Here is a 25,618-nt window from a genome sequence, read left to right as displayed (position 1 = left end):
GGCTTCTCTGTATCAACAAGCTGTGTGGGTGAGGGGAGAGAAGAAGCTGGCTACTTGGGTGGCCAGTGCGCCTCCCATGGAGATGGAGCTTCTGTCTCAGTATATTTGCAGTCCTATACCCTTCTCTAAAGGAGTAAATGTTATAGTAACTGAAAAGTTCTTTGGGGCCCGGGAGCCTCGTTGCTGGCTTGAACCCATGACAGCTTGGAATGAAAGGTTAGCCATACAGGTTGGGGAGATGCCTTTAGAGAGGTTGCATTGGGGATGATGGGGACCGGAATCAGTGCTGTAGCAACAAGAAGGTGAGAGGTCAACATCTGCATCCATGGAAAGCACTGAAACTCCTGATAGCAGTTCTAGCAGATGGTCTAGGGCAGAAGGGAGACCAGAACTCCAGATATAGCTCTGCTGAGAGGTCTGAATGGGGCCAGCAGCTCTTCCTAGCTGTGTAAACATTTCAATTTAATTTAATTTTCAAAAAAAAATTAACAGCACTTGATATGTGCCAAGTACTATTCCAGGTATTTTTATAAATATGGACTCATTTAATTCCATCTACTGAGGAGAAGAGCAAGGCACAAAGAAATGGGAGTAGCTTTGCCACTGGCGAAGCAGGGATTTGAACTCAGGCAGTCTGGCTCCAGTATCCATGCTCTGAGCCCTTCCAATTCTGTTAGCTGCTGTACACATTCTTCCTCATAGGAAATGAGTGGAAGAGTTTCTGCTGTTCACAGAGAATGCCCATACAGGTGACAGCTGCCCAGGGTCATCTCATTGGAGCACGGATTCCTTAGCATGAAGCATAGGTGAGGATAGCACCTACCCTTTGGCTTCTACCCCTCCCTGTCCCACAACCAGGGAAGCCCTACATTACAGTTGTGGGGTCCCACTTCACATCTGTTGACCACCCCCCTTTGCTATTGAGACAACCCCATCCTCACAATTCCTGGGATCGGAAGTTACATTTCCCCCTTCTCTTGGATCTTTAGATCTTTTGCAGGGCCCACAGCTGTGATGCCCCTGCAGTCTCCTGCTTTGCCTTTTTGGAGGGGAGTGAGTTTGCTTTGGGAGGAAATCTCAGCAAAGGTCTGAGCAATGGGTGTGCACTTGGGGCTCACTCAGAGGTTTAGACATTACTTTATCATAGTTTTTTTGCCTTTCCTTGAAAGCAATTCTCAGTGTTAATACATGGGTTGTCCCACCCAGGCCCTTTAGTCATAGCAAAGAAAGCAAATTATTCCCTTTTCAAAGATGAGCCTTATATGAATTATTACACTACCTCTTATGTGAATTCTCCCAGTTATGTGTGGCCATGATTTATGTATATTATTCTTCTTTCTTTTGCTGGATGGGTAGATCAAAATGGCTTTCTCATCATGATTTTTATTCTTTGCTACAAAGCAGTGATTTGGTTTCTAGGTCGACATTTCAGCAGCATGATGTTTTATCACAGTACGCCAGCTTGCTCACGCTGCTGGCTGAGCAGGGATGGCTGAAATGCACTGATCGAGCTGTTGATATCTTCACCATCCTATTTCATATTGAATGAAGCATGACAGGTCCCACTCTGTGACTGAAGCTGTGAGTATCAGTTGTTTCCATGTGGTGGCCTAAGATGACAGAAGGTTACCAGCTTACTAGGGATGAACCTTCTGGAGGTTCATCTGGAGGGATGAACACCTCTGCTTTGAGCCCACCATAGAACTTGTGTGTGGCATCTAGTAAATTACAGCCCCACTGCTAGGGTGACCTGCAACCACAAAGAAGGACTAACTTTGTCACACAGGAAGTTTTGGAGCTCTCCGATCATCTGTCTCAGGTCATGCTTCATGGTGTTACTGGTATACCTGCCGTGAAGACTGTGATCAGCATCCATCATTTCTTTATGTGTACTGCCTAAATCAAGCATCATAAATGGGGTTAATAAAACTTTTTTTTCTCCACTGAATTTTAGTTTTTACAGTTAAGCTTAGAATAATTCAAGTAACTATGGTTTGAGGAGGAAACAGTTCTTACTTGGTGCATGAAAAACTATTACTCTATATTGTGCTCCATTTTTCTGGAAATAACTGTTAGTGAGATTAACAAGCATCATCACAGAAACAAAGTGTTCCTTTAAAAGCCACAGATTAGGGAAGCCCCAGTGGTGCAGCGGTTTAGCACCGCCTGCAGCCCAGGGCGTGATCCTAGAGACCCTGGATCGAGTCCCACGTCAGGCTCTCTGTATGATGCCTGCTTCTCCCTTTGCCTGTGTCTCTGCCTCTCTCTCTCTCTCTGTCTCTATGAATAAATAAATAAAATCTTAAAAAAATAAAAGCCACAGATTACTGCTTTTATATTGACAAAAGCCATAAACAGGCATCTCTTCCTTAATAGGAGGGTTTAAACAGATGTTTAAACATTAAGGCAGTGATGATTCTAAAACATAATGAAAATCCTAGTTAAGGATGTTTGTTTTGAAGCCTGTATTCATAGGATACTTCTATATGGAACACCCTTGCATTTTGGAGCAAAAATAGATTTTTGGGGGGCACCTGGGTGGCTCAGTCAGTTAAACGTCTGATTCTTGGTTTCATGATCTCATGGATTGTGGGATTAAGCCCCGCATGGGGCTCCTCATTCAGCAAGTAGCCGGCTTGAAATACTCTGCCCCTCCTCCTTGCTCGTGTTCACGCTCTCTCTCTAAAAATCTTTTAAAAAATAGATTTTTGGTTTATCAACCCTTAGACTAGAATGTAAACCCATGTTTAATCTCCATTTGGACAGTTAATAGTTCAAACCATGAAGTCATATGTTGACTGAGAGTGTGAGAAGCAAAGTGGGAAAAAAAGGCTTCTCACTGGTGAATGTCACCAGCGGCCTTGACTAACTGCACTTACCACAATACATCATCATCTCTTCTCCCTACCTTCACTAGATCATAAGGTCCAGAGAGGCACCCTTGATTGCCTTGTTCATGATTGCTCAAGTATCAGTTACATGAGAGTCTCTATAGTTCTCAGAGGGCTGGTGGTGAGGTGTGGAGCGGAGGGTCTTTCCTCAGTACTGGGCCTTCACTTTGGAAGCCAAACTGTGTTGTGATAATTATAATAATTTAAAACTGTGCGGCATCTGAAGATGACTCTGCAGGAAATTGAATTTTGAAGCAAACTTATGTCTTGGAAGCTTAATGGATGACTTTTAAAAAACAGAGAATCATTTACCTCTAGCTTAGAAGCCAGAGAAACCAGACGCTGAAGCGTGTGCCCTCTTCCCTCAGTCTCCTCTTCTCTTGCAGCTCTAATTTCTATCCAGGATAACATTACATTTGCATCTTTGAAAATTCCACCATTCTGGCTGGCTGATTAGAGTGGTAAAGTGGAAACACACCTTGTGTGTTCGCCGTCGTTCTGGAGAATTACTAGTAAAGTCTCTTTCTGGCAATTCTCATTAAATGACTTAATTTTAGAAATGGGAAGAGCCTTATATACTGGAGCACTTGAATCTAAGCAAATTATTATATTAAACTCTAGTAAGAATGAAAACTATTTCCTGGAATTTTGTAACACCAACTCAAAGTTAAATCAAACTATATCTTCAGGTACCATCACAAAGATCATAAACACAGACAAATGCGGTTTATGTATACAATGGAATATTCCTCAGCCATTAGAAACGACAAATACCCACCATTTGCTTCGACGTGGATGGAACTGGAGGGTTCTGAGTGAAATAAGTCAATCGGAGAAGGACAAACATTATATGGTCTCATTCATTTGGGGAATATAAATAATAGTGAAAGGGAATATAAGGGAAGGGAGAAGAAATGTGTGGGAAATATCAGAAAGGGAGACAGAACATAAAGACTCCTAACTCTGGGAAACGAACTAGGGGTGGTGGAAGGGGAGGAGGGCGGGGGGATGGGGTGACTGGGTGACGGGCACTGAGGGGGGCACTTGACGGGATGAGCACTGGGTGTTATTCTGTATGTTGGCAAATTGAACACCAATAAAAATAAATTTATTACAAAAAATAAATAAACACAGACAATATATTTTTGAACCTTCATATCATTGTGTGAATTTGGACCAGAGGTGATCATCTCATGGGAATGGTGATTTCAATTCCTTTGTTTAGGCCATTTGTTTTTAAATTTGGATTTCCATGTACCTGAGATCTCACCTTTAACATCTACTCATGTGATGCTTTTGGTCACTTTTTTTGAGAGATTTGGCTGTGGGAATTCAGGATATAGACTTGTCAGTCTAAATATATAGGTCGTTTTGCTTTGAGAGATCATCTCAGAGACCTTCAGGGTTTCTTTGGATGATGGGCTTCAGTAGGTGGGGTTCTCTCCTTTTTTCTTCTCTTGTCTTCATTTTTCCCCCTTTTATTCTCTGCCAATGTCATGAGGGAGGTCTTGGATGACTGTATTGCCAGGGTGACAGTAAGGTGTGTGCAGGGAACTCAGAAGTGTTAAGGATGACGGGTGTTGATGTGTGAGGGGCAGATGGTGGTAGGAAGTGAAATTGGAGAGGCAGATGCTAGGTCTCTGTGGTCCTTGAATGCCATGTTTCTATTAGCAGTGAAGTCCCTGAAGAATTTTAAGCAGGGCTGTGTCATGACTAGCCTTATTTGTGATCCCGAGAAATTAGTCAGGTGGTTTTTGGACAGTGGATAATTAGGAAACTGGGTGAGATGCAGGGAGGATAGTTAAGAAATTATTGTGGAAGGTCCAGGCAGGAGACTTGAACTGGAATAAAGATGGGTAAGTTGGATTGGGAGTGAGCAGGGAGAGTGCTTGGGAGGTAGGGTTAGCAGACCAGGAAGGGAAAGGACATGCCACCAGTGATGCCAAGCTTTTGTGCTAGATTGAAGTAATTGTGTGAATGTTTGAACCAGAGCTGTTTTCTTTTCTTTTTTTTCAAAGATTTTATTTATTTATTTGACAGACAGAGAAAGAGAAAGAGAGCATAAGCAGGGGGAGTGGCAGGCAGAGGGAGAGGGAGAAACAGGCTATCTGCTGAGCAGGGAGCCCATTGTAGGGCTCGATCCCAGGACCCCCGGATCATGACCTGAGCAGAAGGCAGACACTTAACCGACTGAGCCACCCAGGCACCCCTAGAGCTATTTTCTGAGGAAAATCTTGTTTGTAATTTTTCGAACCTTTCTTCAGCAGGTAAGAATATACACATCAAGATTTTTAATTTATTTTTTATTATTTTATTTTATTATTGTAACAAATAGCCTTACAATTGACACACCTAGAAACTGTAGCTCCATAGAGCTTTTAAATGACCAGCTGTTGAAGTTCTCAGTAATGACCTTAATCATGTTGGTCATTCATCTTGCTCATGTCAGAAGCCCAGCTGAAAAGCCTAGTATTTGCAAAAGGAACATTCTTAGAAAATATATTACTTATTAATTCTTCCAAAAAATAATTTTAGCCGAAACATCAGGAAATGACAGATTGGACCATATAATATTGTCCTCCAATATTCCATCCACAGAATTGCCTGTAGAGTACCAAACTAATATTATGCCTTTAGTTTTCTCTGAGGACTACTTACTGGTGGAATGCCTTTACATTTTGTAGAAAAATGTTCTTAAAGCTATTGTTGACCTTGGCTCCCCTCTCCCCACTTTCTATAAAAACTGTGAGACAGAATCTTCTTAGAGCATAGGACCAACAAAATAATTTTGTGATTTATCAACACTTAGGCTAGAATAGGAAATTCACATTTATTCTCGTGTTTTCCATCTTGCTTTTGTCAGAAAAATGCACAAAGTTTTAATCTTATTTTCTGGTTTCCCTCAGATAATTTTTTTGATTATGGCTTTTCTTTTGTTCTCTATCTAACCATATTCATTGCTGTTTTAACTGGACTTGTGTTCCTACTTTAATGAAATAATATTTCAAGTGTGTTTCTAAGGAGAATGAAAATTTGGGATGATCCTAAATTAGTATTTTTAGGAGATTTAAGAGTCCTGCTTAGATTTCCTTAAATAGCAGGGGTTTTTTTTTCTTAATGGCACTGAAACCCTTTATCATCCAAACATAATAGAAATCAACAAAAGAAATATTAAAGTCACTTTGTGGTACTATATGGAATTTGTAGTTATTTGACCCCCTGTATGATTCATATCGATAATATATGTGTCCCTTTTATAGGACTTCAGGAACCATTTGAGTATTTTCCAGGATAGGCTGCAGTTACAACTTTGCTTTTTGTCATATACATAGCTCCTGTTTGCAGAAGTGAAGAATGTGACAGCCCCTTCCCAACTACTTCATTATTTCTTTGGGAAAATGCAATTAGATTATTCTGGTAAATGTGTTTTTTTGCATAGCTCATGTGACCAGATGTAGGATGAGAACCAAGCCTAGGGTTTTTGTTTTATATTTGTTCTAGATAGCCCTTATTCTTTCTATCAGGCCTCTGGCTTTATCTGGAAGCCAAGTGGCTTTAGGACAAAATATTTTCCCCTTCCCCATACATCAAGGAACTAGAATCAAAAGCAAAACCAAGCAAAAGAAAGGAAGGGAAGAATAAATTTTGAAAAACTAAATTATCATCCAAATAGCCTCAAATAGGATTTGAAAGTCACTTGGGAATTATTTGCTTGTTGATATCAGAGTCATTCTTTCCTGTTTGGGTGTAAATCATTTAGACCTCCAATCTGCTGATACTGCTGCTGGATATTTTGAAAGAGAAGTTAGTGCATTCACAATAGACTTCAATTCCTCAGAACTCTCTATTTCCAGCATTTTTCAGAGTGAGTCAGTGGGGGAGTTTGAGAGCCGATTTAGGCAAGGTAATTACTTCCTCCCCTCTATACACTCAAAGCACTCACCTGTATTGTAGCAGTCCTACTCTCTGGGCTAGAGCCTTTTGTTTTACTGAGCAAGATCCTGCCTTAGTCATCGCAGGGCTCTCATGTCTAGTGGCTGAGTAATACAGGCAACAGGGAGCTCTTTCTTACATTATTTGCATTGGTGATAAGCTTAGGTGCTCTAAAAACACACATCTTTACCAGATGTTATAGGAAGGCAGGGAACACTGGCTAAGGTCATGCACATGTTCTAAGGTCATGCACACGTTCGCTTTACCCGGTTAGCCACTTGATGTTGTGCATTCAGGTCTGTGCATAGATGTGTATAGGTGCACTGGCTAAGGAGTCAGGAGGCTGGGTCTGAGTCACTACTTAACCCCACAGGACCCACCTGTATTTGAACAGACCACTGACTAGCTCTAGGTTTCAGCATCTTGCTTTGCAAAATATGACTTAGATGTGCACTGCCTACCTTAGGGGACTATTTGCCAGGAAAAAAAATCAGGTAATGTATATATATCTAAAGACTTCTTAAGACTAGAAAAAGACTCTGTGTGACATTTGTCATTCTTAACTAAGCAAGGCTGATGGCGCCTTCACAAATTTTGATTCAATCCAGAACCACGCCTTCTATCACTGGACTCATATTTTGACACCAATGATCATAATATTTAAAAATATTGTGACCATTTCCAGGAGCTAAGAACACTCCAACCATTATAAAGAAAAAGCTGTCCAGTTATAACTATACCAAACCAGTCAAAGCTGATTTGTTGTTGTCATTGTTTTTATAATATCCTCATGTGGAAGAAGGGGCTTGGGATATCTCTGGAACCTCTTTTATAAAGTACCAATCCAATTCATGAGGGTCTCACCCTCATGACTAAAGCACCTTCCAAAGGCCCCACTTCCTACGCCATCATCTTTGGGGATTAGGATTTCAATGTATGAATTTGGGGTAGGGTGACGCAAACAGACCATAGAAATCAACATTTTAAAATCTAACTTAGCAATCTTTTTTCAGCATGCTTTCTTCCATTGGCCATATACACTGGTCTCTCTTTTCCCCCTTGGAACAAGCTTTACCATTCTGTTTGTTTCCTTTTTAAGCAGTAAAAAGACATCTTTGATGTCTGCTAACTATTTTTATGAGAATCTTGTTTGTTACTCTTTGAAATTTATCCTCTGACAAAAACGAGAACCGGAAGATAATGTGTACTGTCGTTAAGCCCCAGTCACCCCCCAAATAGCTTTAGTCCATGATGTACTTAGTATAATATTCAGTTAAACTTTAGAAAATTAGACTGTTGTAGTGATGACAGTAATTTAAAGATAATGTTAAGGAATTATTTTTCTTGACTTTTTGATGACAGGATTGATTAGAGGATGAGAAGAAAGATACTGGAAGGCATTTATAGTTATCTGTTCTGATAGGACATTTTACATGTGTTCAATACCTGAATAATTCTCAAGGAGTTTACAGTCTAGTTAGGGATATGGAATAATTTAAGAACTGGGCTTATCTGTGGTGAAAATAAATACTGATTATTTTAATATGTAGAGTATTTGTTCAGAGAAATGAGATATCAATGTGAACGAGGAACTTGGGTAGGCTTTAGAGAATTGAGGTTAATCCAAGTGAAAAGAAATTTTTTTTTTGAAAAGAAATTTCATCCAAGTACAAAAGTTGAGTAAATGCATCTAGCGCAATGTCTGATATATACTAGATGGAAATACTAATTTGCTTGGTGAATGCATCTTTCCTTCAACAAACTTATCTTCCAGTTTTACAGTTCTCTCTTCCACTGTATCTAGTCTACTATTGACTGTGAAAATGAAATAAGATTCTAAGATCATGTTTTTCGGTTCTAGAGTTTCTAACAGTTCTTTCTAAAATCTCAGCCTTCCACTCTACACTATTCTTCTTAACCCTTTTTCTGCTATATATTTTTTGCAATAGCATTTACTGTGTTCTTTTCTTATGTAGTTTATTTATTTCTCATGTTTCTCTCTCCTAGTAGAATGTGAAGAAATTCCATGAGAGCAGGAATTTGTTTTGTTCACTGATACATATCCCCAAAGATTAGAACAGTGCTTAGGAGATAGTAAAAGCTGAAAACTCATTTGCTGAATGAATGTGTGGTCTATAAGTGTGCAGGCAATGATGAAACCTGTCAGGTCAGATCAAGCGGGGAGCTCCCTGTGGTGCATACTAGGAAATAAGATTGGGGGGAATGCATTCATTATGGCCAGATTACATGTTTCGAGGGGAGATTCAGGGTTTCACTACAATAGGCACATACATTATTTATAAAGCTGAACAAAATCTTACTTATAATTCACTTGTCATCTGGGAGGCATCAGGAAATAGCAGAAAGAGCTCTCGCTTTGGAATTAAGGTGAATTCGAATCCTATAGTTTCTGTGACCAGATCAGCTATGTGACCTTAGGCAAGTGATTTAAAGATCTAGTTTTCTCAACTGTAAAGTACTGTAAAATAATCCCTACTTCATAAAGTTACAGTGAAAATTAAAAGAATAAAGTAGTTATTCAATAAGTATTTTTTTATTCTGCATGTATTGATTCAGAATTATTATCTTTTAACGTACTAAAACATATTTTTTCTGTCTGGGACAAATAGAGTAATATGAAGAAGCAAACAACACTGGGGTGGTGTATTGTAACTGTGGTTTAGAAAAAAATAGCTACCAAATATGAGTAAAAATGAAAAGAAGATACTATATTTGGGTATTTGACAGCCATGAGAAAAACCCACAGAAATAACCAGTATCGTTTCACTTCTCCAAAATGGTTTAAAACCTCCAGTTAACTACACAAGAGAGGAAAATCCCCTAATAAGGCCGGAGTCACTAATTGTAATGCCTCCAAAAGTACCAAGCCACTGGGAAGCCACCAGGTTCTGGGGAAAATCAGCCTTTCCTGACATCCTCCTGGGTGTCTCTGTCCAGGCAGGAATCCCACCTGGATGTTGACATAAGGCCGGACACTAACCTGACACTCTGAAGAAAATATTTTAATGTTATGTTCTCTACTTGTTAAAGGTTAACTAAGGAGAACATCCTCCTGGAGAAGCCTTGTACATGTTCTATATAGCAGTTGTTAAAGATGGTCAACCTGTTTTTTGTTTTTTGTTTGTTTTGTTTTGTTTTGTTTTGTTTTTTGCTAATTGAGCCTTGTGACAGATTTGTTTTAGAATGAGGATCAAGCAAGCATTTATTTCTCTTAACTGGTCCCATCAGGTGATGTGAATCAAACAGCACACAAGGTTTTCTCTTAGTTGTCAAGAAACCCAGCACAGCATGTAATGCTTTATTACAATCATGGAAAGTCAAGGAGGACCATACATTTCACTGTTCTTTCTACAGAGTTTAATATTACCAATTTCTGTTCTGACTTGCTGTAGGAGACTTTAAAAGGCTTTATAAAACAACCAGCCTGTACCTGAGACTGATCCGTCCCTCAGTGTACCATTGAACTAATTGAACATTGCTCCTGATGTGATCCAGACACTTTGTGAATAAAGTGTGTTTAAAAGACCCACGTATCGGGATCCCTGGGTGGCGCAGCGGTTTGGCGCCTGCCTTTGGCCCAGGGCGCGATCCTGGAGACCCGGGATCGAATCCCACGTCGGGCTCCCGGTGCATGGAGCCTGCCTGCTTCTCCCTCTGCCTGTGTCTCTGCCTCTCTCTCTCTCTCTCTGATGTGACTATCATAAATAAATAAAAATTAAAAAAAAAAGACCCATGTGTCTTGCAATAGGGGAATGGTTTAATAAATGTGGTGCATAAATATGTCATATTTAGAATGTAGAGCCTAACACGTAAAGAAAGCCTATCCTATAAGCCCTTACAAGAGGCGCAACGTGGCACTGAAGAAGACTTTCTTTTCTAGCCTCTCTTGCAGCCGGATGCAACTCTGTGACTAGGTCCTGGCCGGTGGGGTGTGAGTGGAAGTAATGGGCACAATTTAGAGGCACTCCCCATAAAAGGCAGGGGAGAGCCTTTCCTTGTCCCATTCTCAGTTCTCTTTCCCTGAGATGCAGGCCTAATGGTGAGGGCAACACCCATGGATGGTAGAGCAGGAAGACAGGGGTGCCACTGTTTCAACACAGGAAACTGTATGCTCTGACTCTGGGATGAGAGACCCCCATCTCATGTAAGCTCTGGTCCCTTTGGTCTCTGTTCCAGCAGCCGAACTGGTTTCCTAGTTCCACATCATACTATTTCCGTAAGTTAAAAGAAGCAAAAGACCATTATATATTTGTGGATATGTATATTTAGCAAACCTCGGACTGGACATAGACTATAATGAGGGGTGGGCGCTGCAGAGGCGGAGGGAGGGGATAGAACGAGGGAAAGAAGAAGTACAGCCCTCTTTCCCTCTAATGCTGTGTATCCTGCCCAGTTCTTTGTGTCCGAGCAGGACAGGTGATGATGAATGATGAAGACGTCTGTACATGTGAGATTTTTGTGAGTGCTTGTGCCAAGCTGTTTCTTGGTAGCTTTTTTAAAAAAATATTTATTTATTTGAGAGAGCATGAGTAGGGGGAGGGGGAGAGGGAGAAGCAGGCCCTCCACCGACCAGAGGTGGGGCTCGATCCCAGGACCCCGAAATCATGACCTGAGCTGAAGGCAGACGCTTAACTGACTGAGCCACCCGGGAGCCTCTCCTGATGGCTTCTAACAGTGACTTCTGTCATCATAGGAGTGAGCTATGAAATGGAATTAGGAAAACAGATGCTTGCTGTTTGATGGTAAGGCCTGTGGCACAAATGTTGCCAGGAGAAGCCTGGCAGGCTGCAAGAAAGAGGCCACACAGGTCGTATTCACCTTGGCCCAGACTCTAGACAATGATGTCACCTGCTCAGAAGCTGAAACTGTCAGCAGCCTGAGTGACTCTCAGGGCCAAGCTCACGTTCATCAGGCTCAGAGTCTGAACCTAACCAGAGTGCAGAATTCAGACAGAGTAGACTGTTTTCTCTGTGTAGATGTCTCTGTACAGACATAGAGTTGTTGTCAGAAGATTACTTAGAGGACAGAATTAAAACAGAAGCTATTGGTTGTGATGTGCTTTTGTCTAGACTAGAAAAGGCCAATGGGTCCGTCTCCTCGGTAGGGACAGCTTTGTCCCTTCCCTCCAACTGGTTTAGGTCAGGCACTGGATCCTTTCTTTCAGCCAGTGATTACATGAGTCATCTTATCATCTGACTTTGGAGGTTTGCTTTTCTTCTTTTCACAGTATTTTTCCAAACTGGATACCCCACAGTGCACTGGATTCTCCCCAGGTGAATCTAAGGTGCATTCCCACTGGGTCACTTTGTGGTTTGGGGATTCCCAGGCTCTTCGGGGCACGCGAGCAGCTAATCTCCTGGTTTACTCTTATCATTTGCCAGTCACATCTGGCAGTTTTGCTGGCTATCTGAGGAAAACTTCATTCTCTTGCCTTTAAATCTTGGGAACTCTCACTTTTGTCCCCCACCCCCATTCCAGGTGCATTCCATGATGCTTTTGGTAGTATTTTTGGATGAGGTTCTTCCTGGCACAAAGGAGGGTCTTCTATGTATCCAGCTGTCCCTGCTTTCGTTCTGTTTGCCTGAGCGTGGAGGTGCCCAAAGTCCAGTCCTTGATCTGATAAGTTTCTTTCACTCTCTGGTTCATGGCTTCAGATACCATTTTTACATAGCTGCCCTACAGGTCTTTATATTTCGTCTTGTATGTAACTTCTATAATACAGCCTTGAGACTTGTTACTTATTTAAATGAATTTTTGATAGGATAATACATATCATAGTTCAAAATGCAAAAGTTTCAAGAAAAGACAAGTGAAAAAGAGGCTTCCCTTTGTCCCTGGATAGAAATTTATCCCATTCTCTTTCTTGGAGGCAAGCATTCTCATCATTTGGGCCATTTTCCCCTGAATGTGCCATGCTTTGAAATCAGTATATGTGATGACAGAGTTAGCACCTTCTGTTTTTTTTTTTTTAAGATTTCATTTATTTCTTTATTTGAGAGAGAGAGCAGGGGGAGGTCTAGAGGAAGAGAATCTCAAACAGACTCGTTGGCAAGTACAGAGCCTGATTTGGGGCTCGATCCCAAGACCTGAGATCACAACCCAAGCCGAAACCAAGAGTCAGATACTCAACCAAGTACACCACCCAGGCGCCCCAGCATCTTCCGTTTTTAATACCAGCTTTCTCACTGGACATTCTCACTTCTGTAAATGCTGTCCATATCTTACCAGCCACCTCAGCTCAAAGCTTTGGTGTTTTCTTTTACTTCTTTTTCCTCTTTTGCCTCATTTATATCTTTATTCATATTCCACTGATTTATTCTTTGACATGTATTTTACAGCAGGCTTTTCCTTTCTGTTACACTGGCCTGTCAATGGCAACCAACCTCTCAGCCCACACAGTGTTTGACTGTCTGATGATTCCCCTGAGAACCATGAACATCCACCTACTGTAATATAACTGGAAGGATGGTTGATGGGTTGTCTACATGATGCTTTTTTTGTTTGCATAGCTTGCCTTCAATTGGATTATGGGCTCTCAGAGGACAGGAATCATTGTGCACTATTTCTGGTATATTCCTTATAGCACTTTACGTGGTCTTATACATAGAGCCAGTTCTCCATATATATTTGGCAAATAATGAGCTGAACACTATCTTTTGTTGGTTTAAGTAAGACATGGGCATTTTGTTTTTAAAAACACAGAAAAAAATAAGTGGCAAGGAATATAGTGGCAAGACATTGAGAAGATAGCTTGCTATATTTATGAGCATTTGTTACCTTTTCTTTTCCTCAACATTTTTTTCTTTGCTTGCTCTGTAATAATTGCCCCCACGGTTCTATCTCAGGACCTCCCACCACACTAGCTGTGCTCCTTCTCTCTTTTATTTTCCTCTCTAGTACTTAACACACTAGTGAATTCATTTACCTTGTTTTCAAAGCATTCTCTCCCCTACTAGAATGTAAGCTTAGGGGTGCCTGGCTGACTCAGTTGATGGAACATAGGACTCTTGATATCAGGGTTGTAAGTTTGAGCCCCACATTGGGTATAGAGATTACTTTAAAAAAAAAAGACACAGCAGAATCTTTACAGGATAAGCTTAAAGCCTTCTTTCCCCTATTAGACTGTGAGCCATATGAGGGCAGGACTTTTATCATTCTTGTTAACTGCTAGACTCCCAGTGCCTGGCATGTAGTAAGCTGCTCAATAAATATTTGTTGAATGTGTAACCTGATGAGGTGCCAATCGGATGTGTTGTCATTAAATTGATGACTCTCACCAATCCTAGATTTCTTTGTTCTGTTCAGTGTCACTTAGCATCAAGGCTTTGAGGGCCAAAAGACATTCTTTATCTCTCTGCAAGCAAAAGCCATAGTTCAGGCCTGAGTGACTGAGAGGCTCTTGGGAGGAAGAAATAGACCATATGGTCGACGGTGCTGGATAAAGACATCTTGGGCTCAGCTTTCTATTGGTTAGCTTATTTTCCACACTCCCACTTGTATTTTGCTAACCTCTTATGAGTACCTTCAGTAAGGGTGATTCATGTCCCTATTTGTTATTTTTACCACAGATTAGGTCTTTTTAGTGACTTAAATTCTCCTCTTGTAGTTAGTGTCCATTTGGATTCCTTTGCTTAGGACTTGTCACTCTGACATAAAGGAAGCCATTTGAGGGGCACCTGGGTGGCTCAGTTGGTTAAGTGGTTAAGTGTCTGCCTTTGGCTCAGGTTATGATCTCAGGGTCCTGGGATCAAGTCCCACATCGGGCTCCCTGCTCAGCAGGGAGTCTGCTTCTTCCTCTGCCCCTCTCCTTCTCCCTGCTCCTGTGTTCTGTGCTCTCTCTCTCAAATGAAATATTTTTTTCCTTTTAAAAAATAAGGCCATTTGATTGGGTTTGAGTTTGAGCCTTAAATAATTTAGTCTCACAGAGAAAAATTCTGTTCTGTGGCTACATTTTGCCCATCTGGCCAGCCAGCTGCTGTGACTGACTATATGAGCCTCGGGTCCTACCTCCTGTGGGAACAGTCAGGTAGGCCTTAGCATGAATGCGGAACCAAGAGGCTGCCGGCTGAATGTGACCCCAGCTTTCCAGTAAGGGCTGCCTGGCCACCCTGCTTCGAGAGATCCCCTGCTGTGACTGCGGGTGTCAGATGTGAAGCTGCTGTGCTGCTCACTAATCATTTAATCAGCTCGAAAATGGGGTTGGTGTCCTTTGTGAGAACCGAAGTTGCTGAGATGGTATCAGAAAAACCTTAGGACCTTGTTAAATCGACACAAAGAGATCGACAGACTGTGCCTTGCCAAGGAATGGAGGCTTTTGTACCCTAGATGGCAAGGAGCCACTGGAACACTTGAAGCAGGGCAGAGATGTTTATTTTAGGATTACTGGCCCTGCAGTGGTTTTGAGGTAGATCATCCAGGACCATGAGGTGAGTGTGAGGAGGCTTAGGAGGCTGTTAAAAAAATCCACGTGAGAAGAATGGTTGCCACTGTGTAGAAGTAGGTGCCTGCTTGTGGGTGATTGACATGGGGCTGACTCACAGGGATCGGGTTTGCACAGGGACAAGGATAGGGGGAGAGAGGATGCTCATAGGGAGGAGTGACAGTTACCGCTTGCACCTGTGCAGTTAGAGGTATGCAAGAGATTGGGATGCAGGTTTCTGGAGAAGGATAGAAAGACTGTTCTGGACCTACACCTGCTGGAATCACTGCTTTCAGTCTTCGTGTAGGGCGGAGTAAGTTGTTCATTTACAAATCGTTATGGAAATTTTCAAACCCTTAAAAGTCGAGACAATAGTATGATGGTATTATGATTTATAATAAATACATATTTGGTTTTTATTTCTGGCACAGAGCTCCTAAAAGCCTCGGAATTTCCTAAGTGATCTGAGCAATGAAGGTGTTTTGACATTTCCTAACAAACCCCTTCCAACCACACCCGAGTTTATGTTAATGTGGGGACTTTAGGAAAGCACCTGGGTGTGGGTGGGGGCTGGTTGCCAGGGAACTGACCTTGTGACTAGAGGGTTGGAACTTGAGGTTCCCCTCCCCTGACTTCAGGGGAGGGGAAGAGGGAATGGAGATTGAATCAGTTACAGACAGTGGCCAACAATTTCATCAACTATGCCTGTGTAATGAAGCCTGTGTAAAAACCTAAAAGGCTAGGGTTCTGAGAGCTTCTGGGCTGCGAACACATGAAGATAGGGGGAGGGTGGCCCACTCGGAGAGGACCTGGAAGCTCTGTGACCTTTCCCCCAGGCTGCCCAGTGGATTTCTTCCATCTGGCTGTTCCCGAATTCTGTCCTCTTCTAATAAACTGGTGATCTAGTAAGGTGTTTCTCTCAGTCCTGTGAGCTGCTCTAGCAAATTAATTGGACCCAAGGGGAGGGTTATAGGGACCTCTGATCTGTAGTTCTGATCTATAGCAGTTGGTTAGAAGCCTAAGTGACAACCTGGACTTGGGATTGGCATCTGAAGGAGGCTGGGGTTCAGGGAGGGATCAGTCTTGGGGGATTGAGCCCTTAACCTGTGGGATCTGATGCCACCTCCAGGTAGATCGTGTCAGAATTGAATTGAAATGTAAGATGCACAGCTAGTGTCAGAGAATTGCTTTGTGGTGTGAAAAAACCCACATGCAGAAGTATAGTAAACTACAACCCGTGTACCCATTATCCAGTTTCATTAGTTACTAGTTTATGGCCAATCTTGGTTAATCCGTACTCCCCATAGCTACTCCTTTTCATATCACAGACACAAAATCCCCAATTAAAAAAAAAGATTATTTATGTATTAATGAGAGACAGAGAGAGGGACAGAGACATAGGCAGAGGGAGAAGCAGGCTCCCCACGGGGATCCCAATGTGGGACTAGATCCCAGGACCCTGGGATCATGACCCAGGCCAAAGGCAGACACACAACCACTGAGCCACCCAGGTGCCCCAAAATCCCAAATTTTATTTGTAAATATTTCAGTATTTATCTCCAAAAGATAAATAATCTTTTCTAAGATTTATTTATTTATTTATTTATTTATTGGGGGCACAGAGGGAGAAAATCTTCAAGCAGATGCCTTGCTGAGCAAGGAGCCCAATGCGGGGCTCAGTCTCACAACCCATGAGATTATGACCTGAGCTGAAACCAAGAGTCAGATGTTCAACTGACTGAACCACCCAGGCTCCCCAAGATAAAGAATCTTAAAAAATGTATATATAGCCACAATACTTCATTACCCCTTAGAAATGACAGTAGTTTCATTTTTGTCCAATATCCAGTGAATTCACATTTCCCCAGTTGATTTTTTAGTTTGATTTAAGATGCAGATAAAGTCCTTACAACTGTATTTGGTTACTAGGTCTCTGTCTTATAGATCTGTCTTAATATGTAGGTTTGGATGGGTAACTTTTCAGAGCATTCTGGATTATACTTGTGTGAACCCAAATAATAACTAGCACTTGAACAAAACAAAGAGATGGAAGAATATGAGATAAGGTAGGGTTTCTCTTAGTTGGAGGAGTGATTTTTACCTTACTCCACCTTCGCCCCACCCCCCACCGCCAAGAGGCATGATACTCTTAGGATCCTGTGTCTCTTTCCTGCAGTTCATTCTCCACGCTTCTGCTACAACAAATCTTAAAAATCAGGCCTGATTATGCCCCTTCTTAACCTGAAATCTCTGGCCTGTTTCCTGTGGAATAAAGTCTGCACTCCTGAGCTTGGCCTACAGAGAAAGTTCTCCATCTCCATTGAGCCAACCTCACACTCCTCGACACTTGGTCTCTACCCTTCCTCTTTCTCCCAGTGCGGTCTCTGCTCCAGCCATGCTGCTCTGGTTAATTTTTCGCTGCCCCACATCACACTGAGGGCTTTTTCTGAAATACAGCTCACACATCTTTCTTCTTTCACCCACGGAAGTCTGAGTCATCTTGAAAGGCCCAACTGAGAAGTCACCTTTTCTGTGAAGTTTTCCTCAACTACTTTTTCACCTGAAAGAATTATTCATTTTGTTCCCTACTATGTCATCTGTTTGTGCCTCTGTTTTATGGTGCTTGTCACAATTTGACTGGCTTTATCATTAGTTATGTGTTCCCAGGCTGGCGGGGGTGGGCGTGGCATTGGTAAGGGGCTCAGGAGGTCAGGTTCTCCATGCCTCCTTAGCACCCAGCCCAAAGCCCTCTCCTCCTGGAATGCAGCATACATCTGTTCAGTACCAGCTCTTAGAATGATGAACAAAAGATTTTCCTTTTTTAAAAAGTTGATTTATTTAAGTAAACTCTATACCCAACACGGGGCCTTGAACTCATCACCCCAAGATCAAGAGTTGCTTCCTCCTCCAACCGAGCCAGCCAGTCAAACCCAGATTTTCTATTATAGCTTCTCCACTATGTGTTTTGTTTTAACATTATTTTATTAGTGTTAAATATGATATGGTTTTGAGTTGGGTCGAACTTAAACCATTGAATAATTGCATTTTATTCTGCTCTCATAAGCACATAAAAGATTTTGCTGGGGATATGGTGTGAAGTGTTTCTTGATGTGTCATTAATGTCAACTCTGGTTACTGACTTGGGATACTTCCTAGACATAAATCTCATGACTCAAGAAATTGCAACAAAAATATGAAAGCAATCTTTTCAGATGCTATTTTGTTAACTTGTCACAATCTACATGTAAGTTGCAGGAGGAGGAAGGCATTAGGTTCACAATTTGGGGAACTGCTGCTTCCATGTGTGTATAATCTATTATTATTTGTAGTCAAATTAGAGTTTTTGATTTTCATTATTTCATTCTTCCAGCAAACATTTATTGAATGGTGACCACATTCCAGACATTGTGCTGGGTTCAGTGGAACTTGTGGTCTCATGGGGAGGACAGACACACAACAGCAGTTAGGTAGGCACCAACAGCCTAGAGGCAGGAGCGGTTAACTTTCTGCCAAAGCTGGTGCAGTTCCAGTTGAGTCCTGCAGGTGAATAGGAACTGGCCAGGTAGACAGGGGAGGGCATGATGAGAAGTGTGACAGCATGTGCCAAGAACAAGGAGGTAAGAAGTGGCTGGCTTACATCAGTATTTAGCTATCATTTTGATTCTTAACAGGAAATATATGTTACACATGGTATAAAATTCAAATAGCTCCAGAGTGAAAATTAAATTCTATCTATCCTCTGATCCCTAGTTAACTCAGCTCCCCTCCTTAGAGATAGCCAGTGTTACACCTTCTTGTGTATGTCCTTTCAGGGAATCTTACTGCATTTACAAACCTGAAATAGATTTTCTTGTTTATTTCCCATGCAAAACATAGTGTGTTATACAACTCGTCTGCACTGTGCTTATTTTTTTTTTCACTTAATGCATCGGATGTAGCACTGCTGCATTCTTTTTAATATAATGGCTACAGGCTCCATTATGTGAAAGGACCATAATTTATTTAGCCAGTACCCTTTGGAGGGGGCATTTAGGCCTTTATAAAAGAGTGTTGTTATCCATCCCGTGAAGCAGATTGGAGTAAGTGAGCAGTAGTCACAGTCCAAAGGGAAGGGTCATAAACATATTAACCTCTTAGTTTAGATTATGTTAGCAAACAACTATTATGTTGGAAAAGAACCAAATAGAATTTTTGTCTAAAGATTTTATTTATTTATTTCAGAGAATGGGGAGAGAGAGAAGGAGCACAAGCATGAGCAGAAGGAGGGGCAGAGGGAGAAGCAGACACCCACTGAGCAGGGAGCCTGATGTGGGGCTTGATCCCAGGATCCTGAGATCTTGACCTGAGCCAAAGGCAGACACTTTTTAACCAAGTGAGCCATCCAGGCACGACCCCTGGCCGGCTTTTTAAAAACAGATTTCATTCATTTAGTAAAAACCAAATAGAATTTCTAGAAGTGAAAAACAGTCATTGACATTACAAACTCTCAATGGATAGGGTAAAGAACTGAAGAGTTTTGGCAAACCAGACAACGGATCTGAAGCAATTCTCCAGAAGGTGGTACAGAAAAGCAGAAGGAAAATATATCCACGTGCTAAAACACGATACAGCAGTGAGACATCATGCACCAGGGCCATATGTTAATATGGATGACTCTCATAAGCACATTATGCAGTGAAAAAAGCAAGTTACCAAATAATTCATATCACACATAATTCAAAGACATACAAAATGAAACAAAATATATCCACAATTAAACTCTAAGGGCATAATAAGCACCCAGTTCAGGGTAGTAGTTTCCAGGGGCTGGGGTGAGGGCAAGTTCAGGTCTTGATTGAAAATAATATAAAGGGTGCTTAGCTCTCTTGGTAGTGCACTGTTGATTAAATTGAGTGATGGCCACATAGATGTCTGGTAGACCATTCATATCCTGATAAATTCTTGTGAAATATATTAAATATACAAAATAGAGTATATAACTTAAAAAGTGGAATAAACACCTCTGTATTTACTGTCCAGCTTTAAGAAACAGAAACCACTACCATTACCACTACCTTTGAAACCCCCATGTATATACTTTCCCAATTACATTACTCTTTATCCCTTATATGTACTATATTTATATTTTTGGGTATCTGATACACTTCATAATAAAGTTTTTATAGTCATTATAGTTCGCTTACTAGTATAGGTCATCATCAATTTAAATTTAAATCTTTGTCCTTTTTTAGAATTATTGTATTGATCATCTGAGTTAAAAATTATGTATTGTGTGCCTCTAAATTTCTAAACACAGCACATTTCAGTATCTTCCCAAGTAGGAAATGTTTTGAAAGCATTAATGAAAGTTAATCTTTTGTCTGGCTCCAACAATTCTGATCAGAGAGAACAAAAGTATGGTAGTTTGCTGGCTAGTGCTCTAGGAAAATACTTTCTGAGTTCATGCTGGGAGGGCAATATGGTGAAAGTCTCCTTTGGAAGATTAAAAAGAGTCATCATGATGGTAATATGGGAAAAAGAAAGACAAAAACCATCTGCGGAGTAGGGCTTAAGGACCCTGTGGTAGAGCAGTGGGACCTTGACTTCTCATCTGTAAGAGAAAGTTTTCCTAGTTGTGAGGTCAGATGTGAGTTAGCTGGAAGGCTATTATTGATAGTCGAGAGAAGCCCCCCTGCATCTTCTGACAGCCATCTTCTTGCGGTGTCCTCACATGGCCTTTCCTCTGGGCATGTGTGCACAGGAAGAGGGAGCAGGTGTCTCTTCCTCCTCTTACAAGGCCACCAGCCCTATCAGATTAAGGCCCCCACCTTATGACCTCATTTAACCTTTATTTCCTCCTTGAAGAGCTTATCTCCAAATTACAGTCACATGTGGGGGGGCGGTGGTGGTGGTGGTGGTGGTGGTGGTGGTGGTTAGGGCTTCGACATAGGACGTTTGAGAGAACACAGTTAAGTCCGTAGAAGATAATTTGTTTTGGTTGATAGTCTTTGATTTGGTTTGACAGGTGAGTTCTTAAATAGGTTTTGTTTTCTTTAATTTTCAAAAATACACCGTCATCAATTAAAACTTAGGTAAGTATGGTTGTGTTTTGTTCACTTATTTTCCCATGTGTTATCAAAACCCTATTCTGTTACTTGTGTGTGTCTATATATTTGCATTTATTTCAGTTTAAGGCTCAGCCATCCCTTAGTAAGTCCAGTCATGAGAGCAGCAAACGTAGTTGTTGGTGTGTGTTCCAGTTTCATAGCTCTCTAAGATAACTGTGATTAGCACATTCGTTTATTTGCAATATTACTTCAGAGCCTCTAGGAAGGTAGATTCTATAATATGCCTCATAAAACCACTAGAAGATTTTTGACCTGTGAGAGTACTTGAATTGTATTCATTAATTCAGGCCAAATGGGAAAGGCTAATAAATGTGGGTACCCTTGAGTTTCATGGCAGGTAAGAGGTTGAAAATATGTAGTTGCTTTCTCAGGATTCAGAACTAAGTATCTTTTCCTACAACTCACATAAGGTGATTCTTTGTTAACAGATGGCTACTGGCTAATGTCCCCATAGTCTGTTTTCTTGTATTGTGTGGCTGTGATGGGTCAGATGCAGGAATGGCTGGTGAGTACTCACTGAGCATTGCCCTTAGGAAAATTAGCCCTGGGGATGAGGAACAGAAGTTAAAAGGCATTCACAGTGCAGTGCTATCGTAGCTCTGATGACATGGTCACTATGAGAGACTGTGTCTGGAGATGCATGGGTAGCAGGGAAGCCACATATGGTTGTGTAGGTTGTGCCCTGAACAATTTCAGGGGGCATCTTTCATGTTGAATTCTGTGAGGGCAACCCTGATTGTGGAGAATCCAGTCCAGTCCTGAGGTATCAGGAAGGGCTTCCCTGCCTGGAAGAAGTGATAATTATATTGTGACTTGAAGGATAAAGTAGGACTTAACCCTGTGAGGATGATTAGGGAAGACAGGGTGGGGAGAGAATTCCAGGCAAAAGCTCAGAGGAAAGATTGATAAATTTATTTTGAAAGGTAGCTGGTGTTTATCTGAGTCTTGGCTGAACCTTTAAAGAGTGGCAAAAAAGGTCAGGAAAATGTGTGATAATCTGCTGTAGTAACCTTTGTAGTCCTTTGGCAGTTGACTTGAATTTGATTAATGTGTTTAATTGAAGGGGAGATACACAAAACAGCAATTAAAATGTGTTGAGTATGACTTAGCCACAGGTATCCTTGATTTTGGATAATGGCAGAGTATGAAGCAGAAACAAATGAATCGTATTCCTGACCTAAAACAGAAAACCAATACTATAATTTGAAAGGTCCTTAGACCTAATCCAGGAATCTGCTGGCTTCCCATTTTCTTCCACTCAAATGTATCTGTGAATTTTATTTTAAAAGGATTTTGAAGAAAATGTGTATTTATTTATTCATTCATTCATGAGAGACATACAGAGGCAGAGACACAGGCAGAGGGAGAAGCAGGCTCCCTGTGGGGAGCCCGATGTGGGACTTAATTCCAGGACCCTGGGATCATGCCCTGATGCCATGCCATGAGCAGACGCTCAACCACTGAGCCACCTAGGCACCTCAGAAGAAAATATGTTTAACAACATGGGTGGTTATCTATATTGTTGGTGTTTGAGGGATTGAATTAGTGATACTCAGTTCCCTACCAAAATTTTGAACCAATTGGAAGATAAAGGAGCCAGGTCAAAATGTCTCATTGGTTAATGGCAGAGCTTGGAGAGTGTGGTTTAGGTGTGTGGTAATAATGGGATTTCTAAGACTGTAACCCTGGATTAATCCCTACAGCCCTGGAAGTGTTGAGTCAGCATAGGCCCCACATAGAATGAGACAAATGTAATCAACCTATACTTGGATACCAAGTATTGGACTTGGTAATTGAAAGTTTTGGACTCCTCTAGTTGAAAGTTTAGTCATGGAGCCCAAGTCGGCCTCCCTGGTCCTAGTTCCCAATGAAAGACTCATTCTACACTAGAATGAGGATCTTCCTTTTGTAAAGATTGTCAGAAGGTTATATGGCATACGGTCATATGTGGAGAAGTGCTGTATGGCACAACAATGATGGGAAGTTTTTTGTGGTGACTCACCCAAAAGCTTCATGGGACAGTAGAATGATTTTCCCATGTCTAGTTTTGTTAAGTAGATCTCTAAGATAAAATCATTTTCTTCTTTTTATTCCTAACTGTGACATCCCATATTTGGGGAAGCTACTTATAAAATTGATGGTGGTTTTGAATCACAAAAATGCACTCCATCTTGGTTTTAATCAGATCTCTGGAATGTCAGCTGCTGGAGAAGAGGGGCATTTGATTGGAGGTCCAACTCCTGACTGGCTTGATTTTCACTATTTTAGTGTCTTGTATACTGGCCGGGACAAGACATAACTTGTGTCTTAAAGAGCTATGGACCCAGTTTATTTCTTTCATCAGAGTCATCCTCTAGCAGGGTAGCATTGCTCCCAGGCTGGCTGTTTGGTGATTCACAGATTTTCTGGTGTATTATCAAGAGTTATCAGATGTGGAGCAACTAGAACTCCCATACACTGCTTGTGGGAAAGGGGTTGTCACAAAATGGCATAGTAACTCTGAGAAATGGCTTGGCAGATTCTAATAAAGTTAAACATACACTTGCCCTGTGACTGAGCAGTCATATTCTGGGTATTGAAATGGAAACACATTCACATAAAACCCTGTTTGTACATGTTCAAGGCAACTTAATTTGTGATAGCCAAAAGCTGGAAGCAAGTCAACTATCCCTCAACAGGTGAATAGATAAAAAAATTCTTGTATATTCATACACTGGAGTACTAGTCAACAATCAAAAGGAGGAGTGGGTGTTAATTCACTGCTTGGGTGAATTGCAAGGTACACAGTTTCCCAAGTGGAAAAAAATTTCAGCAGTTTCTTAAATAGTAAACATAGATTTACCATGTGACCCACTCCTGGGTATCTACCCTAGAGAAATGAAAACATGTCTACAGGGATTTGTATGCAAATATCCATAGCAGCATTATTCATAATAGCAAAAATGTGGAAACAACCCAAATGCTTATCAACTGGTGAATGGATAAGCAAAATATGGTATATTCATACATTGGAATACTGTTCAGCAATCAAAAGTAATGAAGTACTGATACCTTCCTTCCACACAGCTGAACCTTGAAAACATTACACTCAGTGAAGGAAGCCAACACAAATGACTACATATTTTATGATTCCATTTATATGGAATGTCCAGAAAAGGCAAATCTATAGAGACAGGGAGTAGATCAGTAGTTGCCTGGGGCTAACAGTAGGCAATAGGAAGTGATTACAGAATGTAATCAAAATGAAATGTTTCAAAATTATATTCACTTTCTTCACACACTGTGGAACGATGTATGGAACAGGGTGCTTTCTTTTCTCAGGATTTCAGATGAAGCTTTTGAACTCAGAACAGCCCCTGTATGCTGTAAACAAGCCCACAGCGGTAGCCAGACCCAACTGGTGATCATCTCCTCCCAATTGCTCATATAGTGAAAGTGAAACCTCATTAGAGAACAACGTATCCATGCACCTGTTCTCCAGCTTCTTAACAAAGGCTTATTAATAGAGACATCTAAATATTACAGCAAGTGGATGGCTGTCTAGAATTACAGCTAGCTGAGTGTCGACTCATTCAACTGTCCTTCTGACAGCTTCAGTCATGAAAGCAGGAGCTGGCACCAAAGTAATGGGGGCTAGTTTCTTTAATGGCCTCATGGGGTTTTTGTTTTTTGTTGTTTTGTGTTGTTTTGTTTTTTTCTCACGGGGTTTTTGAACCATACTTTCTCCATAGTTAAATTCCTTCCTCAGACCACCAGTTTTTGGAAAGACACATATATAAACCATACGTAGGGATTTTGTGTCTTACTTTTAAAAATTAGAAAAGTTGGCAGTTGCACACCATCAGCACAATATGCTCATACAGCTGTGAAGTGAGTTGTTTTCCTACCTAGGTGAAGCAGTCTTAAAATTGTTTTTCCCTGAAAAAGTCTTCAAACTTTTGCATCTTTGGAGTTGACCATCCTGTATTAAGGGATATCAGATGTCAAAGGAATGTCATCCATATTTGCCTTCTGTAAGAGTTTAAAACTCCATTCTTCCCTGATATTAATCCTATACCTATGAGGTCAGTGGTTCATTTTCTCCATCAGCTGCCATCTTATGTGCTACTTTTCTGGCCCACATACATAATCGGTTATTTCTCTTTGTAATCCAGAACACTATGATGTTGATCCAGTAAAATCTTCAGTTCTTCGGTTGGTCTCCATCATTTTTTTTTGTGTGTGTGGACACTGATTTTTTTGAGCTT

At 41.1% G+C, this 25,618-nt stretch overlaps 1 protein-coding gene and 1 long non-coding RNA gene across 4 annotated transcripts in view; one reads left to right on the top strand and one right to left on the bottom strand.

The window, feature by feature from the left end:
- Window positions 1-25,618, top strand: part of SLC9A7 (solute carrier family 9 member A7) — a 148,944-nt gene that overhangs the window by 35,946 nt on the left and 87,380 nt on the right. The gene's annotated exons all lie outside the window — the stretch shown is intronic.
- The window catches only part of LOC111094868, a 32,439-nt gene continuing 8,206 nt past the window's right edge, over window positions 1,386-25,618 (bottom strand). The window contains exons 3-4 of the long non-coding RNA XR_005386265.1: window positions 1,775-1,896; window positions 1,386-1,610 (exon numbers count right to left, since the gene is read on the bottom strand). This is a non-coding gene — a long non-coding RNA (uncharacterized LOC111094868). The remainder of the gene's footprint in view (window positions 1,611-1,774; window positions 1,897-25,618) is intronic.

This window comes from Canis lupus, chromosome X, assembly GCF_011100685.1.
Source record: "Canis lupus familiaris isolate Mischka breed German Shepherd chromosome X, alternate assembly UU_Cfam_GSD_1.0, whole genome shotgun sequence".
Classification (NCBI taxonomy): domain Eukaryota; kingdom Metazoa; phylum Chordata; class Mammalia; order Carnivora; family Canidae; genus Canis; species Canis lupus.
The sequence above is the reverse complement of the archived record's forward strand: the minus strand, read 5'-3'. Positions and strand labels throughout refer to the sequence as shown.